The sequence below is a fragment of the Oryx dammah genome, unplaced genomic scaffold (assembly GCF_014754425.2).
Source record: "Oryx dammah isolate SB20612 unplaced genomic scaffold, SCBI_Odam_1.1 HiC_scaffold_3, whole genome shotgun sequence".
NCBI classification, from domain to species: Eukaryota; Metazoa; Chordata; class Mammalia; order Artiodactyla; family Bovidae; genus Oryx; species Oryx dammah.
In genome coordinates, this window is record NW_024070187.1 from 34091223 (window position 1) to 34117625 (window position 26403).

At 37.6% G+C, this 26403-nt stretch overlaps 1 long non-coding RNA gene across 1 annotated transcript; it reads left to right on the plus strand.

The window, feature by feature from the left end:
* The first annotated feature begins 8726 nt into the window (after positions 1 to 8726).
* Positions 8727 to 25234, plus strand: LOC120861938. The gene is made up of 3 exons (XR_005720659.1): positions 8727 to 8845; positions 17567 to 17573; positions 25224 to 25234. It is a non-coding gene; the product is annotated as an uncharacterized LOC120861938 (long non-coding RNA).
* The last annotated feature ends 1169 nt before the right edge of the window (positions 25235 to 26403 follow it).

Here is a 26403-nt window from a genome sequence, read left to right on the forward strand (position 1 = left end):
AGAAAGACCAACAACCTGCGCGATATGCAGACTATACAACCTTTATGGCAGATGCTGAAGCTGAAGCTCCAATACTTTGGCCACCTGATGTGAAGAGCTGACTCATTGGAAAAGACCCTGATGCTAGGAAAGATTGAGGGCAGGAGGAGAAGGGGATGACAGAGGATGAAATGGTTGATGGCATCACCGACTCAAGGGACATGTATTTGAGTAAACCCCGGGAGTTGGTGATGGACAGGGAGGCCTGCCGTGCTGCAGTCCATGGAGTTGCAAAGAGTTGGACACGACTGAGCGACTGAACTGAACTGAATAGTTGCTTTACAATGTTGTGTTTGTTGCCATTAATGCACACTTATGTTCAATTCTTTAAAGATACTTGTACGGCATATGGGCTTGTACTCAGATACACTCTAGTCTCAGTAGTGTCCACCAATTGCTTTCGCAGGATATAATAAAATTCCTCTGCAGGCTGGCAGAAGCTTTAACCACAGTAGAGCCTTCAGAAATATCTTTTACAATCACTCAGGTATGCCTTTCACCCCTATTGATACGTGTACTCCAGAACTCATTCTGCTAATGGAAAATTTACATAAACCGTGCCCATTATAAAATAAGTGTGACTGCACCAAATCATCGAATTGTTCTCTGCCTCTCCTGCTCCTACCCTGGAGGATATCTTAACATTCTAAATATTTCAGGTCCATCAGCCTTAAGGGATGTATGATATCACAGGTGTAAACTGCCTGACTTGAAAAATAAAATGTAAGTAATTAACTATACTGAAGGAGACCTTAACAGCTGGGAAATGTGACATATGACTACTATCAGAAGTATATATTCTTACAGCTTATTCCTGCCGAGGTAAGAAAATCCTATTCTTTACCCCTTGAAACCTGAAAGTTTCAGCTGTCCTTTTCTGACCCTTAAAAACAGATGCAGGCACAGGTGCAGGTACTCTAAATCTGCAGTATAGATTTTAGTATTCATAAAATGTTTCTTAATCCTTTCAGATGGAAAAGCTTCACACTCTGTATATGCATATGCGGGTAATTGATGGCGTGGAACAATTAAATTGAAGAGACTTTTGAGTGACTTTTTCTGTGTGCAAGGATACACTCTGAAATCTGTGAGAAAACGACAATAAATCGTCCATGTGCATAAATCATATTTACTACAAAAACAGGATAAATGAGATACCACTTTATCTTGAATCTTAAGTTGATACTCAAGTTGATATATCCCATAAAATTGCCATTTTAAAAAATAAGCTTGGCTAGTAACAAAAACTATTGAAGAGAAGAACAAAAAGTTTCTCTCTTCATTTTTCTTGTTTCATGTAAGACAGTTTACATTTAATAATCTCATTTGTTCCTTATTGCCATTGTGATGGGAATCACACAGGCAGGCTTTGGGAGTCACACCTGGCTAGATGCAAAGACAGCGATAGGTTCGCCTGCAAAAGTGTCACAGTAGTTCTATAAACATTGAACAGATTCCCTCTTAAGACAAAAGACAGGTTTTTCTTCAAACCCTGGAAGCGTTTCCTATAAACAACAAATCTTAAGCATCCATTTAGGCAAAACCCATACAATTTTGATAGCATGACAGATGCTGAGGCATGCTCAAGGATTCATTAGATTTGTGGTTTTCTCTCTTTTTTTTTCTTCTTAATAATGGTACTTGGAGAATCCCAGGAACGGGGGAGCCTGGTAGGAGGCCATCTATGGGGTCGCACATAGTCAGAATTCCAAGAAAATAAATAATGCTACTTTTGGGGGGGACTGTATAACCAACATTCTTGGTGTGTTTTTCTTATTTTTTTAAATAAAGAGGTTATTCATAATATGGATTATTTGTTACTAGTCCCCTCTACAAAATCAATGACTATGTATCTTTACTAATGTAAGAATGCTGGCCCTGTAATTAAAGTCCTTAGTGGTCACGGACTCGATTTTAACGGAGGACATTTCTTTTTTAGTTTCTAAAACTTCCCATTATAAGATCCGGTCTATTAACTATCTGACATAACTTAGACCTTTGTGGTATTCACGATGCTGATGATGATTTTGGAAAAAGAAAGTGCAGCAGGGAGAGGAAGAACAAACTGTAATGAATCTGTGTATTTAAGTCTTGGCTTTGTGACTGAATATCAAATTATTCAACTATTTCTAACCTCTTAATTCATTAACAGTGGTAATAATAACTCTCATGTTTTCTGAGAGGACTATTTTACAAGATAAGTGAGATAATAAGTGAGATTTTTTAAATTGTTAAAGGATACACAGATATAAAATGGCTTCATGATTCCGTATTTCCATGAGAGACAAAGTACGTACAGTTTGACTAAACATTCACGTGTTCAGGAAAAGTTGGGTCTTAAATTATTGAAGTGCAGTCAAACAGGTTGGACTCTGTTAAGCTGCATAATAAACTCAAATCACAGAGACTGAAAACAAAAGGTTTATTTTTCTCTCAAGGTACATGTCTTTTGAGAACTGTCTGGGAGCCCCAGGGCAGTCAGCACAGCTACCTTTTGGAACACTATACGATCAGGTCAAAAGAAAAGAGGACAAAGAGAACCTTCTATACTCTGACTTAAAATTGGCACACACAATTGATATTCACATTTCTTGGCCAAAACTAGTCATATGATTCATTCAACTAGTATCATCACAGGACATACACTCCTATGAAGAGCCTAGAAACTAGACAGCAGGAAGTATTTATCTCTAGTAACTATCTTAGGGTCTTTCCTGGTGGCTCAGCACTAAAGAATCTGCCTGCAATGCAGGAGGGTTTGAGCCCTTGGTCAGGAAGATCCTCTGGAGAAGGAAATGGCACCCATTTCACCATTCTTACCTTGGAAATCCCATGGACAGAAGAGCCTGGTGGGATACAGTCCATGGGGTCACAAGGGTTGGACATGACTTATAATAATGTAAACACACAGGATGATAGAAATCTGTTAATGAATTCTTACTCTCTGCTCTTAGGAATCTGGGAAATTCTTGAAGGAGATATTTTTAAGCAAGTTAGTTTCCCCTTCACAGCTCAGTTCAGTTCAGTTCAGTTGCTCAGTTGTGTCCGACTCTTTGCAACCCCATGGCCTGCAGCACGCCAGGCTTCCCTGTTCATCACCAACTCCCAGAGCCTACTCAAATTCATGTCCATTGTATTAGTGATGCCATTCAACCATCTCATCCTCTGTCATCCCCTTCTCCTCCCGCCTTCAATCTTTCCTAGCATCAGGGTCTTTTCAAATAAGTCGGTTCTTTGCATCAGGTGGCCAAAGTATTGGATTTCAGCTTCAGCATCAGTCCCCCCAATGAATATTCAGGACTGATTTCCTTTAGGATGCACTGATTGGGTCTCCTTGTGGTCCAAGGGATTCAAGAATCTTCTCCAACTCCACAGTTCATAAGCATCAATTCTTTAGCACTCAGCTTTCTTTACAGTTCAACTTTCACATCCATACACGACTACTGGAAAAAACATAGCTTTGACTAGACGGACCTTTGTTGGCAAAGTAATGTCTTTGCTTTTGAATATGCCCCTTTATGAAACAGGATGTTGAAATAGATGTGTTCAATTTTCATCATTATTTAAAAAGTTGAACAGCACTACTCCACGGATTTGTGATGGGGTCCAGGGGTATTATTCTGACTGGGAGCTTGGAGGTTACCATTTCAGGGAGTCAGTTAAAATACTGACTTAATAGAATAAGAAGGTAAAATGAAACAAAGTTACTCTTTTCATTTATCTGCTATTGTTCCAGCTATTGTTTAGCCAGATGGTTCACATAAAGTTTTTTTTTCTTTTTCTTTTTTGGTGGGCGGTTTAAAATAGACTTTTTTCTTTTACTGTTTTATTTAAAAATATTGTACACTTGATAGTCTCTTCAAAAACATAAGCATGTAATAGCAATTTGTTTCATAATAAACATCCTCTTTCATACTTTACAAACTTTTGTGATTTTCGAAAGTTGAACATAAACAATCTAAGCACAAATAATATTTGTAGAAAATTGTTCAAGATGAAGAATGATTGTTTTTTATCCCAAGCAATATGTAATATGGCAAGTCTCCCTACTTCCTTGGAAGCAATGGCAATTGATTGGTATACAGGACGGTAGTCTCCAGTTCTCTAATAGCCTATCAGATAACAATTTAAGAGAACACACAGTTTTACAGGACTAGGCCAAGTGAAGGCAAAAGTTCACAAGTTAAACGTGATATGTAATATTTTTAGGTAATTTGGGAGTGTAGGGGTGGGACAAATATTATAACTCAATGAACATACATGACAGACACAATAGAAAATGTTTAAAATGAAGTCTTTCTGCTCCTAAATAGCAAATCAAACAAGGATAACAAGTGTTCACCTCTAGCTTCTATTTTCAAAGTCTAGCTTCTCCTTTCACATTAGTTTTGGTAGTTCAATATGTAAGTTTGCATTTAACAAAATGTGAAGATGTTAACTTTAAATTAAAAAAATTTTTTTTATTGAAGTATAGTTCATTTACAATGTTGTATTAGTTTCAGGTAAACAGTAAAGTGATTCAGATATCTATCTATCTATTCTTTTTTCAGGTTCTTTCCCATTATGGGTTATTTATTATAAGATATTGAGTAGGGTCCCCTACACAGTAGGTCCTTGCTATTTATCTATTTCATATATAGTAGCATGTATCTGTTAATCCCAAACTCCTAATTCATCCCTACTTCCCTCCCCTTTGGTAGCTAAGAATTTGTTTTCTACATCTGTGAGTCTATTTCTGCTTTGTAAATAAGTTCATTTGTATCTTTTTTTTAGATTCTATGTGTAAGTGATATCAAATGATATTTTTTCTCTATATGACATACTTCACTCAGCATGATAATCTCTAAATCCATCCAAGTTACTGCAAATGGCATTATTTCATTCTTTTTATAGCTGAGTAATAAACAATATGTTACTGGTACAAAAACAGATATATAAATCAATGGAGCAGGATAGAAATACCAGAAATAAACCCACTTATCACTAGTCAACCTATAACAAAAGAGGAAAGAATATACAATTGAGAAAAGACAGTCTCTTCTTCCAGTGGTGCTGGGAAAATTGGACAGCTATAGGCAGAACCCTCTCACATAAATCAAAGTGTTTAAAAATCAATAGGATTGCTTTTAATCAAGATACGTCTATGTTTAATTATTTATATACAATTTTCAAATTTCTTAAATGTCTAAGTTGAGCATAATGCCAAAAAGTTTGTAAAGAGAAGAGCTCTCATTTTTACAACAAATTATTTATTTTATTGTTATTAGTATTGAGTACTGCATTTCTCTTTCAGGTTTATAGATCCCTAGGAGCTCTGTGCCAACCTGATGTTTTATTTAAAGTACTTTTGTTTGCTTTATGGTGGATAATTTAAAAATTAATATAAGCATACTCTATCATATCAGAAGACACCTAATGACAAAGTTCATGTTTATGTTAAGTTCATGTTTATGTTCTTGAGAAGTTAAATTTAAATTATCACAACTTAGAAATGATTAGCTTTTATGACTAATGAGGTAGGCAGAGGTAAAGTCAAAGGATTCTTCCTTGGGAAAGAAAAAAAGAAGTGATAGCCAAAGGGGATAAAAAAACATGCTGTTTCTCATTCCAAACTCCAACGAATTAACTCACTACTTCTCCTGGGGGAAGAGTTAATGTGAAAATAGAGAAAAGCTCGTAGCATTATTACTCAGTATAGTTTCCTCCAAACGACAAAAAAAAAAAAAAAAAAAAAAGGAAAAATAACAGAGCGAAAAAGCATTAACCACCACCACATCCAAACTTCATATTAAAAATAAAAAAGAAAACACCAATTTGAACAATTTTTTCTGCATGAAAATATCTTACCAAGAGCTATGAATACAGGTAAGGGATTATACCACCTGAGTGAAGCATAGAAATAAGAGAAGATGTACTGATGAAGGTAGGAAAGGTAGTTTAGCCCCACCATCACTCCTCCGAGCCCAGGCAGCCCAGTGCAAAAGCAGACATTCTCCAGACGGGAGGAGAGTGAAATGGGCACCCAACTTCACCATACAGCCCAGCTCTGGCCAGGCGAGCCAGGGACTAGCAGAGGTGGACTGTTTTAGAAAACAGTATGAAGTTTCCTCAAGAAAGTAAAAATAAAATTATGATAGAATCCAGCAATCCTACTGCTGGGCATATAAAGTAAATAAAACTACTACCTTGAAGAGGTATGTGAACCCCCATGATCACTGTAACATTACTCACTGTAGCCAAGATATGGAAGGAACTTTAATGACATTCAACAGAACATGGATAAAAAGTATGGGGCATATATCCAACAGAATATTATTCAGTCATAAACATGAAGGAAACCCTGCCTTTTATGACAAAATGAATGGACCTTAAGGGCATTGTACTAAGTGAAAAAAGTCAGAGAAAGAAAGAAAAATATTTTATGATCTCATAGATATGTAAAATCTAACAAATCCAGACTCATAGAAAGAGGAACCAGAGGAGGGAGGTGTGTGGATGGGGAGAAGTTGGTCAAAAATTACAAACTTGTAATTCTAAGATAAATAAACTCTAGGGACTTAAAACACTTTGGGGACCTTAGTTAATAATATTGTACTACATACTTGAAAGTTGCTAAAAGAGTATATCTAAAATGTTATCACTAAAAAAAAATTGTAATTATATGAGGTGATAGAGGAGGTTTAACCGTATTAAAATAATAATTCTGCAATATACATATGAATGAAATCATCACACTGCATACCTTAAACTTATATGTATATGCTATATGTCCATCAGTTCAGCTCAGTCACTCAGTCATGTCTGACTCTTTTGTAACCCCATGGACTGCAGCACATCAGGCTTCCTTAACCATCACCAACTCCCAGAGCTCGCTCAAACTCATGTCCATTGAGTTGGTGATGCCATCCAACCATGCCGTCCTCTGTTGTCCCTGTCTTCTCCAGCCTTCGATCTTTCCCAGCATCAAGGTCTTTTCCAATGAGTCAGCTCTTCACATCAGGTGGCCAAAGTATTGGAGTTTCAGCTTCAGTATCCGTCATTCTAATGAATGTTCAGGACTGATTTCCTTTAAGATGGACTGGGTGGGTCTTCTTGCAATCCAAGGGACTCTCAAGAATCTTCTCCAACTCCACAGTCCATAAACATCAATTCTTTGGCACTCAACCTTCTTTATGGTCCAACTCGCACATCCATATATGACTACTGGAAAAAACATAGCTATGACTAGGCAGATCTTTGTTGGCAAAGTAATGTCTCTGTTTTTCAATATGCTGTCTAGGTTTTCTTCCAAGGAGCAAGTGTCTTTTAACTTCATGGCTGCAGTCGCCATCTGCAGTGATTTTGTTGAAGCCCAAAAGAATAAAGTCTGTCATTGTTTCCACTGTTTTCCCATCTATTTGCCATGAAGTGATGGGACCAGATGCCATGATCTTAGTTTTCTGAATGTTGAGTTTTAAGCCAACTTTTTTCACTCTCCTCTTTTACTTTCATCAAGAGGCTCTTTAGTTCTTCTTCGCTTTCTGCCATAAGGGTGGTATCACCTGCGTATCTGAGGTTATTGATATTTCTCCTAGCAATCGTGATTCCAGCTTGTGCTTCAGCCAGCCCAACATTTCTCATGATGTACTCTGCATAGAAGTTAAATAAGCAGGGTGACAATATACAGCATGGATATACTCCTTTCCCTATTTGGAACTAGTCTATTGTTCCATGTCCAGTTCTAACTGTTGCTTCTTGAACTGCATACAGATTTCTCAGGAAGCAGGTCAGGTGGTCTGGTATTCTCATCTCTTTCAGAATTTTCCACAGTTTGTTGTGATCCCCACAGTCAAAGGATTTGGCATAGGCAATAAAGCAGATATAGACGTTTTTCTGGAACTCTCTTGCTTTTTCAATGATCCATTGGATGTTGGCAATTTGATCTCTGGTTCCTCTGGCTTTTCTAAATCCAGCTGGAACATGTGGAAGCTCACAGTTCACATACTGTTGAAGCTTTTCTTGGAGAATTTTGAGCATTACTTTGCTAGCATGTGTGATGAGTGCAACTGTTCAGTAGTCTGAATATTCTTTAGCATTGCCTTTCTTTAGGATTGGAATGAAAACTGACCTTTTCCAGTCCTGTGGCCACTGCTGATTTTCCAAATTTGCTGGCATATTGAGTGCAGCACTTTCACAGCATCATCTTTCAGGATTTGAAAGAGCTCAACTGGAATTCCATCACCTCCACTAGCTTTGTTCGTAGTGATGCTTTCTAAGGCCCACTTGACTTCACATTCCAGGATGTCTGGCTCTATGTGGGTGATCACACATGGTGGTTATCTGGGTCATGAAGATCATTCTTGTATAGTTCTTCTGTGTTTCTTGCCATCTGTTCTTAATATCTTCTGCTTCTGTTAGGGCCATACAATTTCTGTCCTTTATTGTGCCCATCTTTGCAAGAAATGTTGCCTTGGTATCTCTAATTTTCTTGAAGAGATCTCTAGTCTTTCCCATTTTATTGTTTTCCTCTATTCCTTTACATTGGTCACTGAGTAAGGCTTTCTTATCTCTCCTTGCTATTCTTTGGAAGTCTGTATTCAAATCGGTCCAATCATTTCAAGTGCATTCAAAAGCAAATTTGAATTCAAGATTCAAAGAAAATCTTTCCTTTCTCCTTTGCCTTTCGCTTAGCTTCTTTTCTCAGCTATTTGTAATGCCTTCTCAGACAACCTTTTGCCTTTTCACATTTCTTTTTCTTGGGGATGGTCTTGAACACTGCCTCCTCTACAGTGTCTTCAACCTCTGTCCACAGCTCTTCAGGGACTCTGTCTGTCAGAACTAATCCCTTAAATCTATTTGTCACTTCCAGTGTATAATAGAAAGGGATTTGATTTAGTTCATACCTGAATGGTGTAGTGGTTTTCTGTTTCTTCATTTGAAGTCTGAATTCATGATCTGAGCCACAGTCAGCTCATGTTCTTGTTTTTGCTGACTGTATAGAGCTTCTCCATCTTTGGCTGGAAAAAATATAATCAATCTGATTTCAGTATTGATCATGTGGTGATGTCCATATGTAGAATCTTCTCTTGTGTTGTTGGAAGAGGGTGTTTGCAATGACCAGTGCATTCTCTTAGGGAAACTCTGTTAGCCTTTTCCCTCCTTCATTTTGTATGCCAAACCCAAATTTGAACGTTACTCAAGGTATCTCTTGACTTCCTACCTTTGAATTCCAGTCCCCTATAATGAAAAGGACATGTTTTTTGGTTGTTAGTTCTAGAAGGTCTTGTAGGTCTTCATAGAACCATAGAGCTTCTTCAGCATTACTGGTTGGGGCATAGATTTGGATTACTGTGATATTTAATGGTTCCTTGGAAACAAACCTCAGATATGCAGATAACACCACCCTTATGGCAGAAAGTAAAGAGGAACTAAAAAGCCTCTTGATGAAAGTGAAAGAGGAGAGTGAAAAAGTTGGCTTAAATCTCAATATTCAGAAAACTAAGATCATGGCATCTGGTCCCATCACTTCATGGCAAATAGATGGGGAAACAGTGTCAGACTTTATTTTTTGCGGCTCCAAAATCACTGCAGACGGTGATTGCAGCCATGAAATTAAAAGACACTTACTCCTTGGAAGAAAAGTTATGACCAACCTAGATAGCATATTAAAAAGCAGAGACATTACTTTGCCAACAAAGGTCCATCTAGTCAAGGCTATGGTTTTTCTAGTCATCATGTATGGATGTGAGAGTTGGACTGTGATGAAAGCTGAATGCCAAAGAATTGATGCTTTTGAAGTGTGGTGTTGGAGAAGACTCTTGAGAGTCCCTTGGACTGCAAGGAGATCCAACCAGTCCATTCTAAAGGAGATCGGTCCTGGGTGTTCTTTGGAAGGAACAATGCTGAAGCTGAAACTCCAGTACTTTGGCCACCAAATGCGAAGAGTTGACTCATCAGAAAAGACTCTGCTGCTGGGAGGGATTGGGGGCAAGAGGAGAAGGGGATGACAGAGGATGAGATGGCTGGATGGCATCACCGACTTGATGGACGTGAGTTTGAGTGAACTCCGGGAGTTGGTGATGGACAGGGAGGCATGGCATGCTGCAATTCATGGGGTCGCAAAGAGTCGGACATGACTGAGCGACTGAACTGACTGAACTAACTGACTGAAAACAAACAGAGATCATTTCATCATTTCTGAGATTGACCCTAAGAATTGCATTTGTTGACTATGATGGCTACTCCATTTCTTCTAAGGGACTCTTGCCCACAGAAGTAGATAAAATGGTCATCTGAGGTAAATTCCCCCATTCCAGTCCATTATAGTTCACTGATCCCTGAAATGTCGATGTTCACTCTTGTCATCTCCTATTTGACCACTTACAAGTTACCCTGATTCATGGATCTGATATTTCAGGTTCCTGCAAAAGCATCAGACTTCCATCACCAGTCACATCAACAACTGGGTACGTTGTTTTCACTTTTGCTATGTCTCTTTATCTTTTCTGGAGTTATTTCTCTACTCTTCTCCAGTAGTATATTGGGCACCTATGGATCTGGGGAGTTCATCTTTCAGTGTCCTATCTTTTTGCCTTTTCATACTGTTTATGGGGTTTTCATTAACAGTAGGAGACTGGAATACAAAAGCAGGAAGTCAAGAAACACCTGGAGTAACAGGCAAATTTAGCATTGGAGTACAGAATGAAGCAGGGCAAATGCTAATAGAGTTCTGCCAAGAGAAAGCACTGGTCATAGCAAATAACCTCTTCCAACAACACAAGAGAAGACTCTACATGTGAACATCAGGAGATAGTCAACACCAAAATATGATTGATTATATTCCTTGCAGCCAAAAATGGAGAAGCTCTATACAGACAGCAAAAAACAAGACCAGGATCTGACTGTGGCTCAGATCATGAACTCCTATTGCCAAATTCAGACTTAGATTGAAGAAAGTGGGGAAAACCACTAGACCATTCAGGTATGACCTAAATCAAATCCCAACAATTATACAGTGGAAGTGAGAAGTAGATTTCAGGGACCAGATCTGATAGACAGCGTGCCTGATGAACTATGATTGGAGGTTCATGACAGTGTACAGGAGACAGGGAGCAGGACCATCTCTTCAAAAGAGAAATGCAAAAAGGAAAATAGCTATCTGAGGAGGTCTTACAAATAGCTGTGAAATGAAGAGAAGTAAAAAGCAAAGGAGAAAAAGAAAGATATATCCATTTCAACACAGAGTTCCAAAGAATAGCAAGGAGAGATAAGAAAACCTTCCTCAGTGATCAATGCAAAGAAAGAGGAAAACAACAGAATGGGAAAGACTAGAGATCTTTTCAAGAAAATTAGAGCTACCAAGGCAACATTTCATGCAAAGATGGGCTCAATAAAGGACAGAAATGGTATAGACCTAACAGAAACAGAAGATATTAAGAACAGGTGGCAAGAATACACAGAACTGTACAAAAAAGATCTTCATGACCCGGATAATCACGATGGTGTGATCACTCACCTAGAGCCAGATATCCTGGAATGTGAAGTCAAGTGGGCCTTAGAAAGCATCACTACGAACAAAGCTAGTGGAGGTGATGAAATTCCAGTTGAGCTCTTTCAAATCCTGAAAGATGATGCTGTGAAAGTGCTGCACTTAATATGCCAGCAAATTTGGAAAAGCAGAGGCCACAGGATTGGAAAAGTTGTTCATTACAATCTCAAAGAAAGGCAATGCCAAAGAATGCTCAAACTACCACTCAATTGCACTCATCTTCAGTTCAGTTCAATTGCTCAGTCATGTCCAGCTCTTTGTGATCCCATGAATTGTAGCATGCCGAGCCTCCCTGTCCATCACCAACTCCCAGACTTCACGCAAACTCATGTCCATCAAGTCGGTGATGCCATTCAGCCATCTCATCCTCTGTCATCCCCTTCTCCTCCTGCCCCCAATCCATCCCAGCAGCAGAGTCTTTTCCAGTGAGTCAACACTTCACATGAGGTGGCCAAAGTACTGGAGTTTCAGCTTCAGCATCAGTCCTTCCAAAGAACACCTAGGACCGATCTCCTTTAGAATGGACTGGTTGGATCTTCTTGCAGTCCAAGGGACCCTCAAGAGTCTTCTCCAACACCACACTTCAAAAGCATCAATTCTTTGGCACTCAGCTTTCTTTACAGTCCAACTCTCACATCCATACATGACCACTGGAAAAACCATAGCCTTGAGTAGACGTACTTTTGTTGGCAAAGCAATGAATGTCTCTGCTTTTTAATATGCTATCTAGGTTGGCCATTACTTTCCTTCCAAGGAGTAAGCGTCTTTTAATTCATGGCTGCAGTCACCATCTGCAGTGATTTTGGATCCCCCCAAAATAAAGTCTGACACTGTTTCCACTGTTTCCCCATCTATTTGCCATGAAGTGATGGGACCAGATGCCATGATCTTAGTTTTCTGAACGTTGAGCTTTAAGCCAACTTTTTCACTCTCCTCTTTCACCTTCATCAAGAGGCTTTTTAGTTCCTCTTCACTTTCTGCCATAAGGGTGGTGTCATCTGCATATCTGAGGTTATTGATATTTCTCCTGGCAATCTTGATTCAAGCTTGTGCTTCTTCCAGCCCAGCATTTCTCATGATGTACTCTGCATAAGTTAAATAAGCAGGGTGACAGTATACAGCCTTAACGTACTCCTTTTCCTTTTTGGAACCACTCATCTTACACGCTAGTAAAGTAATGGTCAAAATTCTCCAAGCCAGGCTTCAACAATATGTGAACTCTGCACTTCCAGATGTTCAGCTGGTTTTAGAAAGGGCAGAGGAACCAGAGATCAAATTGCCAACATCTCTGGATCATGGAAAAAGCAAGAGAGTTCCAGAAAAAACATCTACATCTGCTTTATTGCCTATGCCAAAGGTTTTGACTGTGTGGGTCACAACAAGCTGTGGAAAATTCTAAAAGAGATGGGAATACCAGACCACCTGACCTGCCTCTTGAGAAATCTGTATGCAACAATCAGAACTGGGCGTGGAACAACAGACTGGTTCCAAATAGGGAAAGGAGTATGTCAAGGCTGTATATTGTCACCCTGCTTATTTAACTTATATGCAGAGTACATTATGAGAAATGCTGGGCTGGATGAAGCACAAGCTGGAATCAAGATTGCCGGGAGAAATACCAATAAACTCAGATACACGGATGATACTACCCTTATGGCAGAAAGCAATAAAGAACTAAAGAGCCTGTTGATGAAAATGAAAGTGGAGAGTGAAAAAGTTGGCTTAAAGTTCAACATTCAAAAAACTAAGTTCATGGCATCCAGTCCCATCACTTCATGGCAAATAGATGGACAAACAGTGGAAACAGTGGCAGACTTTATTTTTCTGCACTCCAAAATCACTGCAGATGGTGACTGCAGCCATGAAATTAAAAGACGCTTGCTCCTTGAAAGAAAAGGTATGACCAACCTAGACAGCATATTAAAATGCAGAGACATTACTTTGCCACCAAAGTCCGTCTAATGAAGGCTATCTTTTTTCCAGTGGTCATGAATGGTTGTGAGAGTTGGAGTATAAAGAAAGCTGAGCGCCGAAGAATTGATGCTTTTGAACTGTGTTGTTGGAGAAGACTCTTGAGAGTCCCTTGGACTTCCTGGAGACCCAACCAGTCCATCCTAAAGGAAATCAGTCCCGAATTCATTGGAGGGACTGATGTTGAAGCTGAAACTCCAATACGTTCACCACCTGATTGAAAGAGCTGACTCATTGGAAATGACCCTGATACTGGGAAAGATTGAAGGCAGGAGGAGAAGGGGATGACAGAGATAGTTGGATGGCATCACTGTCTCAGTGGACATGAGTTTGAGTAAACTCCTGGTATTGGTGATAGACAGGAAGGCCTGGCGTGCTGCAGTCCATGGGGTTGCAAAGTGTTGGAGACGACTGAATGACTGAACTGAACCGATGGGGTTTTCAAGGCAAGAATACTGAAGTGGTTTGCCATTCCCTTCTCCAGTGGACCATATTTTGTCAGAACTTTCCACCATGACCTGTCTGTCTTGGCTAGCCCTACAGGGCATAGCTCATAGTTTCTTCCAGTTAGGCAATGCTGTGTTCCATGTGATCAGTTTGATTAGTTTTCTGTGATTTTGGCTTTCATTCTATCTGCTCTCTGAGATAAGAATAAAAAGCTTATGGAAGCTTCCTGATGGTAGAAACTGACTGTGAAGGACATTGGTTCTTGTTCTGATGGTCAGGCCTTGCTGAATAAATCTTTAATCCTGTTTTCTGTTGGGCGGGGCTTGACCAAACTATGGTGGAGGTAATGAAGATAATGGTGACCTCCTTCAAAATATCCCGTGGATGCACTGCAGCCCTCAGTGCCCCCAACCCTGCAGCAGGCTGATTGATGCCTGAGACTCCTGGATACTCACAGGCATTCTGGGTCACTGCTCCATTTTCTCCTGGGTCCCAGTGCACACAAGGTTTTGTTTGTGCCCTCCGAGGGTCTGTTTCCCCAGTCCTGAGTAAGTTCTGGGGGCTTTATGGTGGGGTTAATGGTGATCTCCTCCAAGAGGGCTTATGCCCCCTCCAGGTCTATTGCACCCAGAGCCTCTGCCCCTGCAGCAGTCCACTGCTGTCCACAGGAGACACTCAAACACACAAAGGGAGGTCTGACTCAGTCTCTCTGGCTCAGTCTGGATATATGTTCATTATTTGTCAATAAAGTTGGAGGAAAAGAATTTCCTGCACTTATGCGTTACATTCTAATGAGGTAATTTTTTTCAGTGACTAAAATATTTGTGTGTGTTGTTCTGTGCTTTTCCTTCCCAGTGCAAAGGTACTAGGAATTCTAAGTTGGTAATCAAAATGTTGCTTTGTGAATATTGTCTGAAAAAAACAAAGAGAGATGATGCTAAGATTCATTTCATTTAAGCCATGGGTATAGTCTAAGAAATTATGTATTCTCTAGAACAAGTGTACTACCTATAATGATTAGTTTAATGATGTCCTTTAGGTTTAAGATTTCACTATCTTGGTCATTGCTAGATAAAAAAGTGTGGCCAAATCCTTGCAGATCCCTCTTTTTGGGACCCAGCTGAACCGTTTCAATTTTAAGATCCTTTATATTTTCCTTTATAGCATTATAACAATTGTAATTATTTATTTGTGTTACAAATTGTTTAGTATCCAGCTCTTCCACTTAACTCTGTGGACCATGAGAATGAAGACTGTCTTTTTTGAATTGTATACTCAGCACCTGGCTCAGTTCTTGACACCTAGTAAGTTTATATTTAATTATTCTCAAAATAGTAATTGAGTGAATTTATCTCTCACCCAGCTTTAGGGAGAAAATATGTAGTAGGCAGTGCTCCTCCACAGACCTCCTTGTGTCAATCTCAAATTTCTAAAGAAAGATGAAAAAATATTTTTCATAGGTAAGTCAGATGTCATTTGTATATTTGAGGCAATATGTAAATTAGCCACAATAACTTTCCTAGAACTCGAATAGAAATTGCACATATTACCTGAATTATAGCTTTTACTTGTATCAAATATATGTCTTGTACACTCCTGATTTCAGTTACCAGAAAATTTCTTTTATTTCTAGAAAGTTGGAATAATATGTTCTCTTCTATACTGTCAGAAGGGGCTGATTTTGACAATGGAATGTATTTATTTGTGTTACAAATTATTTAGTATCCAGCTCTTCCACTTACCTCTGTGGACCATGAGAATGAAGACTGTCTTTTTTGAATTGTATACTCAGCACCTGGCTCAGTTGGAATGTCTTCTATACTGTCAGAAGGGGCTGAATAATATGTTCTCTTCTATACTGTCAGAAGGGGCTGATTTTGACAATGGAATGTAAAGAATCTATTTTTATTCTTCCAGAGCTTATTTCTAACCCCTGGCAATACAGCTAGCTTTAAAAAAAATGTTAAGCCTTGGTAAGAGTGTTTGTAAGGAGCACATCTAGACTGTTTAACAGAACAAAATCTAAAGATGTTATTAATAATTAATAAGTCATGATAAATGAGAAAGTGTATAAATCATTCCCTTTTATCTGTTAAGTTAGTGCTTCTCTGGACATTAGATATCATTTTGTTAACCTACTTTTTATATCTATGTGAGCACAATAAAACCATAATTCTTTATAATATTTTTTGTGATTCAAAATTCCATCAGTTTACTGTTATTCCTCTTTCACTAGTGCAAATTAGTAAAATTTTACTGTAATTTTGCTACTAATTAAGGGCAAAATAGTAATGATAATTTTATTTCTGTATTTATATATCATGGAATTATTAAAGACTAATAACTATGATTAGATTATTGAGAAACTGTTATACTAAACATAGGCTTCATAAAAATCAATAGATCAAATATACATATAGTTTAGAATTAAATTATTTAAATTGGATTTTAATTAATAAGCTGATATTTATTTTTCATAGCATTTGCTATTAGCCAACATTTTATTTTAATGTACATATATACATAAGTGCATATATATAATATACAGACTAAATATTAATTAAAACATCAACTGGTTATATGGCCCATTAAAAATTCTCTAGTAGGACTTTTGTGTCTTTCTATGTCAGATAATCAAAACAGACATTTTCAATTTTTCATGACTATATTAAATAAATGAGGTTCACACTAATTTGTTCCATGTAGTCAATTAGCCTAGTTAAATTTCTCATGGATAATAACATGAGATTTATTGGAATGTTCTAAAAGATGCATATAGGGTTGCACATAAGAACATTCTTAAGTTTTTGCCCTACTTGATCATGCTAGTGACAGATATAATAGTTTAGCAGTCAGGGCTTTGTGGCAAAAAACAACAAGACTATATATTATAATCCAGTTGAAATTGTAAAATTGCTAGTTTCCTCTGATTAAAAAATTGTAAGCTTGTTTCAGCTATGGGGAGGTAAATGCTGCTCAAGTCAAGAAGAGCAACCCATGAAAGTATAATTAATTTTCTAGACGCAAATAAATTATCCTTATAAGGAAACATTCTTTTCATTGTTTCTATTTATTATTTCACTTTGTAATGGGTACTATAGTCAATTTGCTTGCAATGTAATGAACAGTTTTATAATACCAGTGAAAAGGATGCAGGCACAGTTTTTAAAAATGTAGTTTTACATAAAATCTTTTATTGTCTAGAAATAAGAAACAATTTTTCAGCTCTAAAATTTATCACAAATCTCTAGAAATTTAGCCTTTTCCACCTTTCAAAATACATATGCAAGTCTGCATCTTGTTGGGTGTTATAGTATTAAAATGTTTGCAGTGTTTGCAAGGTACCACTGTCTCCTGCTAAAACATTAATGCTAAGTAAATATACAGAAGAGTAAAAGCACTGAGTCATTGAATTACAGTTGTAAATATGCCTTTCACAGGGGAGATATGGTCAAGAAAGCTGCTGAGATTGAATACGTTCTTATTAAATCTATATGGAGTAAAAAATGAATACTATGATTGGGTTACCTTGAACTGTGTCTTAGTCCTTTTGAGCTGCTATAACAGCCCAAAATATCTTAGACTGTGTGTCTAATTAACAAAAAACCATGTATTTCCACAGTTTTGAATGCTGGAAGACCACGATCAGGGTATCAGCATGGTCAAGTTATGTAAGAGCTCTCTTGCTGGTTAGCAGACTGCTGTCTTCTTGTGTTCTCAAGTGGCATAGAGAGACAGACAGACAAAAAGAGAGAGAGAGAGAACAAGCCCTCTAGTGTCTCTTCTCATAAGGGCACTAATCCCATCATGGGTGCCACAGCATCATGATCTGATTTAACTCTAGTTACCTCCCCAAAGACCATCTCCGAAAACCACCACAGGTGCCTTCAACATTAAATTTTGAAAGACATAAACATCCATCCCATAATAGTGATATAGTCCAAGGAAATTGTTTTAGCAAATGACATGTGTCATTTTGAGAAAGAAAGAGGGACTGAGAAATGGATCTTCGCCTTTTATAATGAAGGATGATTCTATTTGCAAGCAATTAATACCTCTCATCAATAACAATGCAATGGCAGGTGATGCTAGATTTATATGTTTCCTGCCTGAGAGAAAAGGTACTGATTTACTAAATAGGAAATTCACAAACTTGTATCAGCTGTACCATGTAAAGGGAAGTCATTAGTATTTTAAAATAACTAACTTTTTTTTTTACATTTTTAAAACAACATTTCTAAATTAATTACCTACTCTATGGATTACTAGCAGTAACACTCCTTAACAAGATCTTAAGACCTTTTTATCCTAGCCTTTAAAGTGACTGGAAATAAATATAACAACATTTTTAAATAGAATTTTGAACTAGAATGACTTTATTATCTAGCAGGAAGTTAAGACTTTCATATACACTTGAAGATGTTAATTATGCTTTCCAAGAGTCTTTTCTTGTTAAAGAAGTAGGGAAAATAGAGCAGTGAAAAACAGCCCATGGAAGAAAAGAGATCAATTGGTAACAAAGAGGAAAACAGGCAAATGCCAAGAGAAAGAACTTTCCCATAAATTATAATTTTTTTTTGGTCTGAAAACTAAATAAAATCAACTTTTGTCTTTGGATTCTTTGCTTTAATTTCTAAGAAAATATTAGAATTCTGAATAGGCATCTGGTCAAGTGTATTTGGCAAGATTATTATAAATCATGTTATTACTTAATGAAATTTAGTGTTCATTTAGTGTTCATTTAATTTAGTGTTTCAGTATGTAATTTTCTTATAAATCAAAAAGTAGCAAAGTTATGCAGTTTCATTAAATGTGCTTGTCTTATGTTGACCTGTGTTTGTTTTTCTCAGGTTCAGAATAAATTCTGTTCACATATGGATTTGCTATATTGGAGACAATATGTGGTAATCTATAGCTTTACTTTCCAACATTATTATATTCTGGTTTATAAAATGGTAGACTTTATGTGACTGGAGATCAACTAAATGAAATTCAACAAATTTAAAACAAAGATAGAATTCTCATAATTATATTTTAGAAGACATAGTAATTATTAGTAATAGCATGACTGTAATGTAACTTTTCAGTTTTCATTTAAAAGTGTAGAAAAATTAGGAATATTGGACAGCTTCCCTAAAGAATTAGTATGCTCATATTTCGAGAATTGAGTACTATATTTTAAGATAAAATATTTAGAATTAGACAAAGAAGAGAAGCATTCCAGCTGTGATTTTTATGTCTCATGTAGCTGTGGCCCACCTGCCCCAAGCAACAGTGGTTCTAACAATGGGCATTCTTGGCTCTGTAATATATTTGTTGGAAAAAGCTGAAGCAATTAGCAGAGGCAATTTCAAATAAGAAGACTCAAGAGAATTATATCAGCGAAGCTATTGAATAAAACATATCTTTGGTTATATTTTCTGTATAATATTAGCACAGTTAAAAGAACTTGTTCAGTTTTTCCTGGAGTGAGCTATCTTTAGTCCCTCAATCTCTATTCCAATAGTTAATTATCATTAGTTAATATTTCCATAACAATATATGCTTTTTAACATAAGTGCTTTCTTTTTTTTTTTTTTTTTTAATTTATTTATTTATTTTTAATTTTTACTTTACAATTCTGTATTGGTTTTGGCATAGATTGACATGAATCCACCAAACATAAGTGCTTTCTAACAAGTTTTTTAAGAAATTTCTCTTCTCTGTGGTTGATGAGGCAAAAGTTAATTCACATAAGATTCACAGGAAAACAACAAATTATATGGATCCTATGTCTCATGTGGAAACCACCTGCAGTTAGCTTTGACACAAGTCAACAGATTGCAGTTCATGCTGGAGGGAAAGGTAACTAATTTATGGAAGGTCACCTCTGCAGTGAGCCAAAAATCCAACACAAACCTCTGTCCTTATTCTCCATGGTCTTGTGCCCCCCAAGTAATATTATAAAGATTTAGAATCCAATGGCAATCAAACCGTAATGTGAACACATACAATGGAATGTAGCATGAAAACTGCCAGCTATCACTAATCTTTCTTAATGTGCAGCAACCAGGACACAATAAGTGAGATCTGATCCCCAAAGGTCCACCGACGCCAGAGCCTCAGCTCCAGGACTGAATAATGTCCTGTTGAGGATTGACTTTCTGTTACCTGAGTCAGGTTAGATTGTTAAATGCAACAGACTGCATCTCTGGTGGGATTTCTAATACAAAATTGAAACAGCAATAATTAACATACATACATGCCAATGGCTGTTTAAAAGTCTAGCTCATTCAATTAAAAAAAAAAGTCTCACAACTTAGAAATGTGACTTAAAAATCTCAAAGGCAATTCCTTCCTACGCTCACAACTATTTGCTCTCCCCTATCAACTTCTCTCTTTTATCTTTACTTCTCAGAAGCTTTCGGGGTGCTAAGTGTTTCCTGAATCATACGCTCTCCCAAAAGACCTACTTTGGCTCTCTTTTTTCTCTCACTTTACATCAGTAGGAAAGATTTGCCTATATACATAGGATAAATCTTTAATCTCTTTCCTTTGCTTTTCACTTTAATGAGAAACACTGGCAGACTAGGAATTATATAGTGATGTTCTAGCTGTTATTTTCTCACTGGAAAATATAATTTTGGAAATCATTTAATTTTTCTTTGTTTTCATACAAAATGCCCCATTTCTGGAGGAGAAATGCGCTCTATTTAGGAAGCAAAATGTGCTGAGTAGAGCAGAAAGTAAGGTATCTGGGCTTGATGTATACTAATATCACCCCCTGTTCTAGTCACTAAAAACTGAAAATATTTAAAGATTCCCACTCTCATAATTTTCTAATGGATTATTGTAAAAGACACGAATACAATCCATACTAAAGTGGGAAGAAAGGGAGGAAAGAAAGATGGAAGATAAGCTAATATAAAATATTCAAGCCCACAATCATCTTAAAAAGCTGAATTCAGCAAAGGGCTGTTGACCCATGAGACATGAATCTGTTTTCAAAGACATCTTTCTTGTCCCACACCTTAAATTCTCAGCTGCCATTACCACTTGGCCTATTGTTTTACCCATCTTTACATCTTTACACCTTTTATCTAAAATACAAAGAAAAGTTTCCAGTTTGACAGAGGATTGCCAAATGCACGTAGAAAGTAGTCAAGGACAGTGAAGTTCTTTGAGTTCAAGGCCTCCTGACAGAATCTCCAGGATCAGTCCTTCTGTGCTTCAGAACCCTGAGGCAGGTGTTTGCAGGCAAGCTTCTGTTGGTCCTAAGCATACCCCAGTAATGACCACTGTTCTCCTGAACTGCTTCCTTAATTCTCTTTAGTACCAATCAGACACAATACCCAGAACCACCAAGGAAAATTCTGTGTATGTTCATAGTTCTCCCAAATCCTAATGTCTTCTTCCTTTTCACAATGATAAGGTTGAGTTCCATCGCTGCGTTTCTACCTTGGTCTCTATTTCTAAGTTTTCACTAATTTCACTCATGATGCCTCCCTCACTTTGAAGGACTGGAACTCTGTTTAGGTCTAATGATTGAGAACTCCTGTTTCCTGCTTCTCACCAGGTCTGGAGAGTGAGGTGTTACCAAGTCCCCTACCTAGGACCTTGACAAATGGATAGACTTTCTAAATGGAAGTACCTGCCACTGAAGTTCTGCTGCCTGAGACTCTTGTTATTATTAATTATTATAGTATATCTATAGTATATTATAGTATATTTCAGAATAACTATTTCAGGTGAATTGTCTCATAAATAAGATAGCTCTCTGATTCCCTCATCTGATCTGACACAGTCTAGACTGTAAAATTCTTGAAATAGAGAATATAGCATTCATTCTTTTTTACACTCCAGAGCCTGGCATAGTTAATACTGTAGCTAGAGGCATGAATGAATTAATTCCCCTACACAGCAGGCTGAATCATGATTCTCCAAAGTTGCACCTGTTCTAATCCCTGGAACCTGTGAACATATGATGTAACATAGAAAAGGAAGAGTTTGCAGATGTCATGGAGGCTATGGACCTTAAAATAGGAGAGTAATTTAGATTATCCAGGTGGGCCCAGTCTAGCCACATGATCCCTTAAAAGCAGCAACAATGTCTGGCTGGAGTAGACAGATACAGTGAAATGAGGAAGGCAGGATAGGAGCCACAACAAGTCAGAGAAGGATTTGATAAAGTGGCTGTTTGCATGAACTAGATAGAGGCTTCTGGGAGCAACCTCCAGGGACTGAATTTGGCCAACAACATGAATGAACCTGGAGGGGGATTCCTCTGCAGAGTGTGCAATAAGAAATGCTACTCTTGTGAACTTCTTGATTTTAGCCTAAGAAGAGCCGTGTGAAAACTTTGATCTATAGAAGTTGTGAAATAATTAAGCTGTGACCTTAAGCTTATGGTTATTTTTTAATAGCATCCATAGAAAACTAATACACCTCTACATTCATAAGTTTCTCTGGTGTAGTTCCCTGGTGTGGGTCATGTCTCAGATCTATTCTCCTCCATATGTTCTTGAATACCATGCCTAGAAGGAATTGCTGTTAGAGCAATTAAAGATTTCCCCAATGCAGGCCAATTTAATGTAAAATGTTTCTTTCCTTTGAACATACTCATAGCAGATGAAACTCAGATTCTCTAAATACATCAAATTCTTATAGCGTTCACTCCTTGATGCTTCAATTCCAGCAGTTGTCAAAATTTTAAGTATACAAAAACCTCCTAGAGGGCTTGTTAATATACGAATTGCTGGGCCCCAATCCCAGCGTTTCTGATTCAGTAGGCCTGGAACCAGAGTTGTTTATTTCTAAGATAAGCGCCCAGGTGATGCTGTGCTGCTAGTTAGATGAATATCCTTTGAGGATCACCATTTACTAAAGTCAAGTGATTTCTTCTGTTCATAAGATATTAATTTATTTAATTTATGATCCTTTTTAAACCTATTTATATACATAGGAAATATTCATCTCATCTAGGTATGAATGTCTTATTCTCTTCCACAGGAGAGTAGAAAAAGTCAAATCAGCAAATTTTTCTGATGACAAAGTAGATTATTGAGGTCCCTGGCTAAAGTAGGGAGCAGGGACTTGATGGGTTAAAGTAGGTTAAGAAACTCATCTGCCAATGCAGGAGACGCTGGATCTGTCCCTGGCGGGGAAGATCCCACACGCCTTTGAGCAAGTAATCCCCAGTGACACAACTATTCAGCCTGTGCTCTAGAGCCCTGGAACCGCAGTTACTGAGCCCATGGACTACAACTACTGAAGCCTGTATGCCTAGAGTTGTTGCTTCACAGCAAGAGAAGGCACCATGAGAAACCCACACACGACATTTAGAGAGTAATCACTGCTTGCCACAACTAGGGAAAGCCTGTGCAGAGCAACAAAAACCTGTGCAGCCAAAAAATGGATTACTGAAATTTGAAGATTACTTATGCCAATGTTTCCGAAGAGAGAGGCTACTGGTATGTAAGTTAGGGTAATTCTCCACTCACTGTGTCAAATTTTATGGAAGTCCAATGTACTACTTCTGGTTCTTGTGCATCTATTGCCCGCAGCATTCCCCGGTCACTGTGATAAACAACGTTTCCACACATTTCCAAATGTCCCTGTAGAGGATGAACAGCACTAACTGAGAACTATAAATCTATGTTATTAAAGTTTACATGCTATTCTTCCCTAATACTAGTAAGGATTTTCAAATTTTATTCTGTTTTATTCATAAGTACTGGTTATTCTAGATATTTTAATTAATAGAATATATTATTATGTTAACTCCCTGAGGCCACAACCAAGAAAAATATGTGGCTGGTACCATGAATTGGCTCACACAAAAAACATATTCCTTTCACTTTTAAGGATGCAGAGGCCGGAAAGTACAGGCCACCATTTACCAGAGTTCCTGAAGTTTCCCTGTGTGATTGGAACTCTGGTAAATGGTGGCCTGAAAAAAAAAAATTAATTCCTCCAATCCTCTTGACCTGGAATCAGAAAAAATACATCTATGAAGAGGAACTAAGCAGGAAGCATCTATTTTAGTCATACACATTATAGTAATAGTGAGATATTTTGAAGTCAGAAACTGCAGCAATAGCTTCCAAATTTACTAGTCAACTTCCTGACTACAGATTCCCACCATTTTCAAGCTAGTAGACTCCTGAACTATCCAGTTCTACTGTTTAGCTTTAGGACACTTTTCTGGAAGCTATATGACTTTAGGACTCAAACCTCAAAGTTCAGCCTTAACTCAATTTCTTTAGCATTCCTCCAAATTCCGTAAGCCATATCATAGTCAGGAATAAATCCTCCTATATTCAAACTAGCTAGCAAGGAGGTCTTCTCTCTATCATAAAACACAGATAAAATCTCTACTCAATACACAATACAATTAGAAGTAAATAATAATCAGAATAAAATGGTTTTTTGTTTGCTTGTTTTAAAATCTAGAATAAAAGTAATTCAGAAGTAATTCTTCCCAGATGTATGAATGAAACACAAAAGTTATAATAGGTACATAATACTTTTGCTGGATGTAAATCTAGTGGCAGTTCAAGAAGGCAAAAACAGAAGATATCTGACTATTGATGGCGTTCGAATTACAGATAAACAAATTAGTTTTTATCCTGGTAACTTCTCTTTATTCTCTCTCTACTTCAAGCTGTCAAAGTGGAACATATTTTGTCATTTTATGATCTATTTGGCTTTTCTCAAATTTTTCATTCACAATGCAGTTCTATAGAATTTAAAGACTACCAGGTAGAATTTACCACTTTTTACCAGTGTCCCATATGGAAGAAAAGAGTTGCATGTCCGGATTAATAGAAGACAATGAACTGAATCACTGATAGTGAAAGTTTGGTGCAAATGTAACTATGAGAGCTTATCCAGCCCCACTTGCCTCAGCTTAAAACAGACACACATCCACAGCCACAACTGCTGGTCACAGAGGAGGCAGAGACATTCTGGTGACATTATTGAACATTTTAAATATTGTAAAACTGATTTATCTGCCAATCTATCTAGTGTTTAATGGCCAGGGTTATGCCATGGTGATGTCTGGTTTTCCTTTCTTAATCAAAACCCAAAATTTAATGCTGGTTTTCCCATAGGGAGCCGGCACCAGGGAAGCATTATATTATATATATATTTTTAATGTTTAACTTAGTTACTTTTTCAATTTTTCATTTGATGTTCCTCATATTTTACTAGTATTCTAAATCCATCATTTAAAATATACAAATCTATCCATGCTTAGCTATTCCTTTGTTTCCAATTTACACACTCAAACATATTGCACATAGGTAAACAACAGTTAGCTCACAGAAAGCCTTTCTGTGAATAAGGGATCACAAAAGATGTGGAACTTGAAAATTTTGTATAACATTATTGCAGTACAAACTAAATTGAATATTAAATATAATTTCTTAAAATCTCTATAAGTATTTCCAAAAAGCATGCCTTCAGATTAGTTCAGTTCAGTTGCTCAGTTATGTCCGATTCTTTGCGACCCCATGCATTACAGCACACCAGGCCTCCCTGTCCATCACCAACTCCCAGCGTTCACTCGAACTCATGTCCATCGAGTTGGTGATGCCATCCAGCCATCTCATCCTCTGTCGTCCCCTTCTTCTCCTGCCCCCAGTCCCTCCCAGTATCAGGGTCTTTTCCAATGAGTCAACTCTTCGCATCAGGTGGCCAGAGTATTGGAGTTTCAGCTTTAGCATCAGTCTGTCCAATGAACACCCAGGATTGATCACCTTTAGAATGGACTGGTTGGCTCTCCTTACAGTCCAAAGGACTCTCAAGAGTCTTCTCCAGCACAACAGTTCAAAAGCATCAATTCTTCGCCACTCAGCTTTCTTCACAGTCCAACTCACATCCATACATGACCACTGGAAAAACAATAGCCTTGACTAGATAGACCTTTGTTGGCAAAGTAATGTCTCTGCTTTTGAATATGCTATCTATGTTGATCATAACTTTCCTTCCAAGGAGTAAGTGTCTTTTAATTTCATGGCTGCCAATCACCATCTGCAGTGATTTTGGGCCCCCCCCAAAATAAAGTCTGACACTGATTCCACTGTTTTCCCATCTATTTCCCATGAAGTGATGGGACCAGATGCCATGATCTTCGTTTTCTGAATGTTGAGCTTTAAGCCAACTTTTTCACTCTCCTCTTTCAGTTTCATCAAGAGGCTTTTTAGTTCCTTTTCACTTTCTGCCATAAGGGTGGTGTCATCTGCATATCTGAGGTGATTGATATTTTTTCCCAGTAATCTTGATTCCAGCTTGTGCTTCTTCCAGCCCAGCGTTTCTCATGACATACTCTGCATATAAGTTAAGCAGGGTGACAATATACAGCCTTGACGTAGTCCTTTTCCTATTTGGAACCAGTCTGTTGTTCCATGTCCAGTTCTAACTGTTGCTTCCTGACC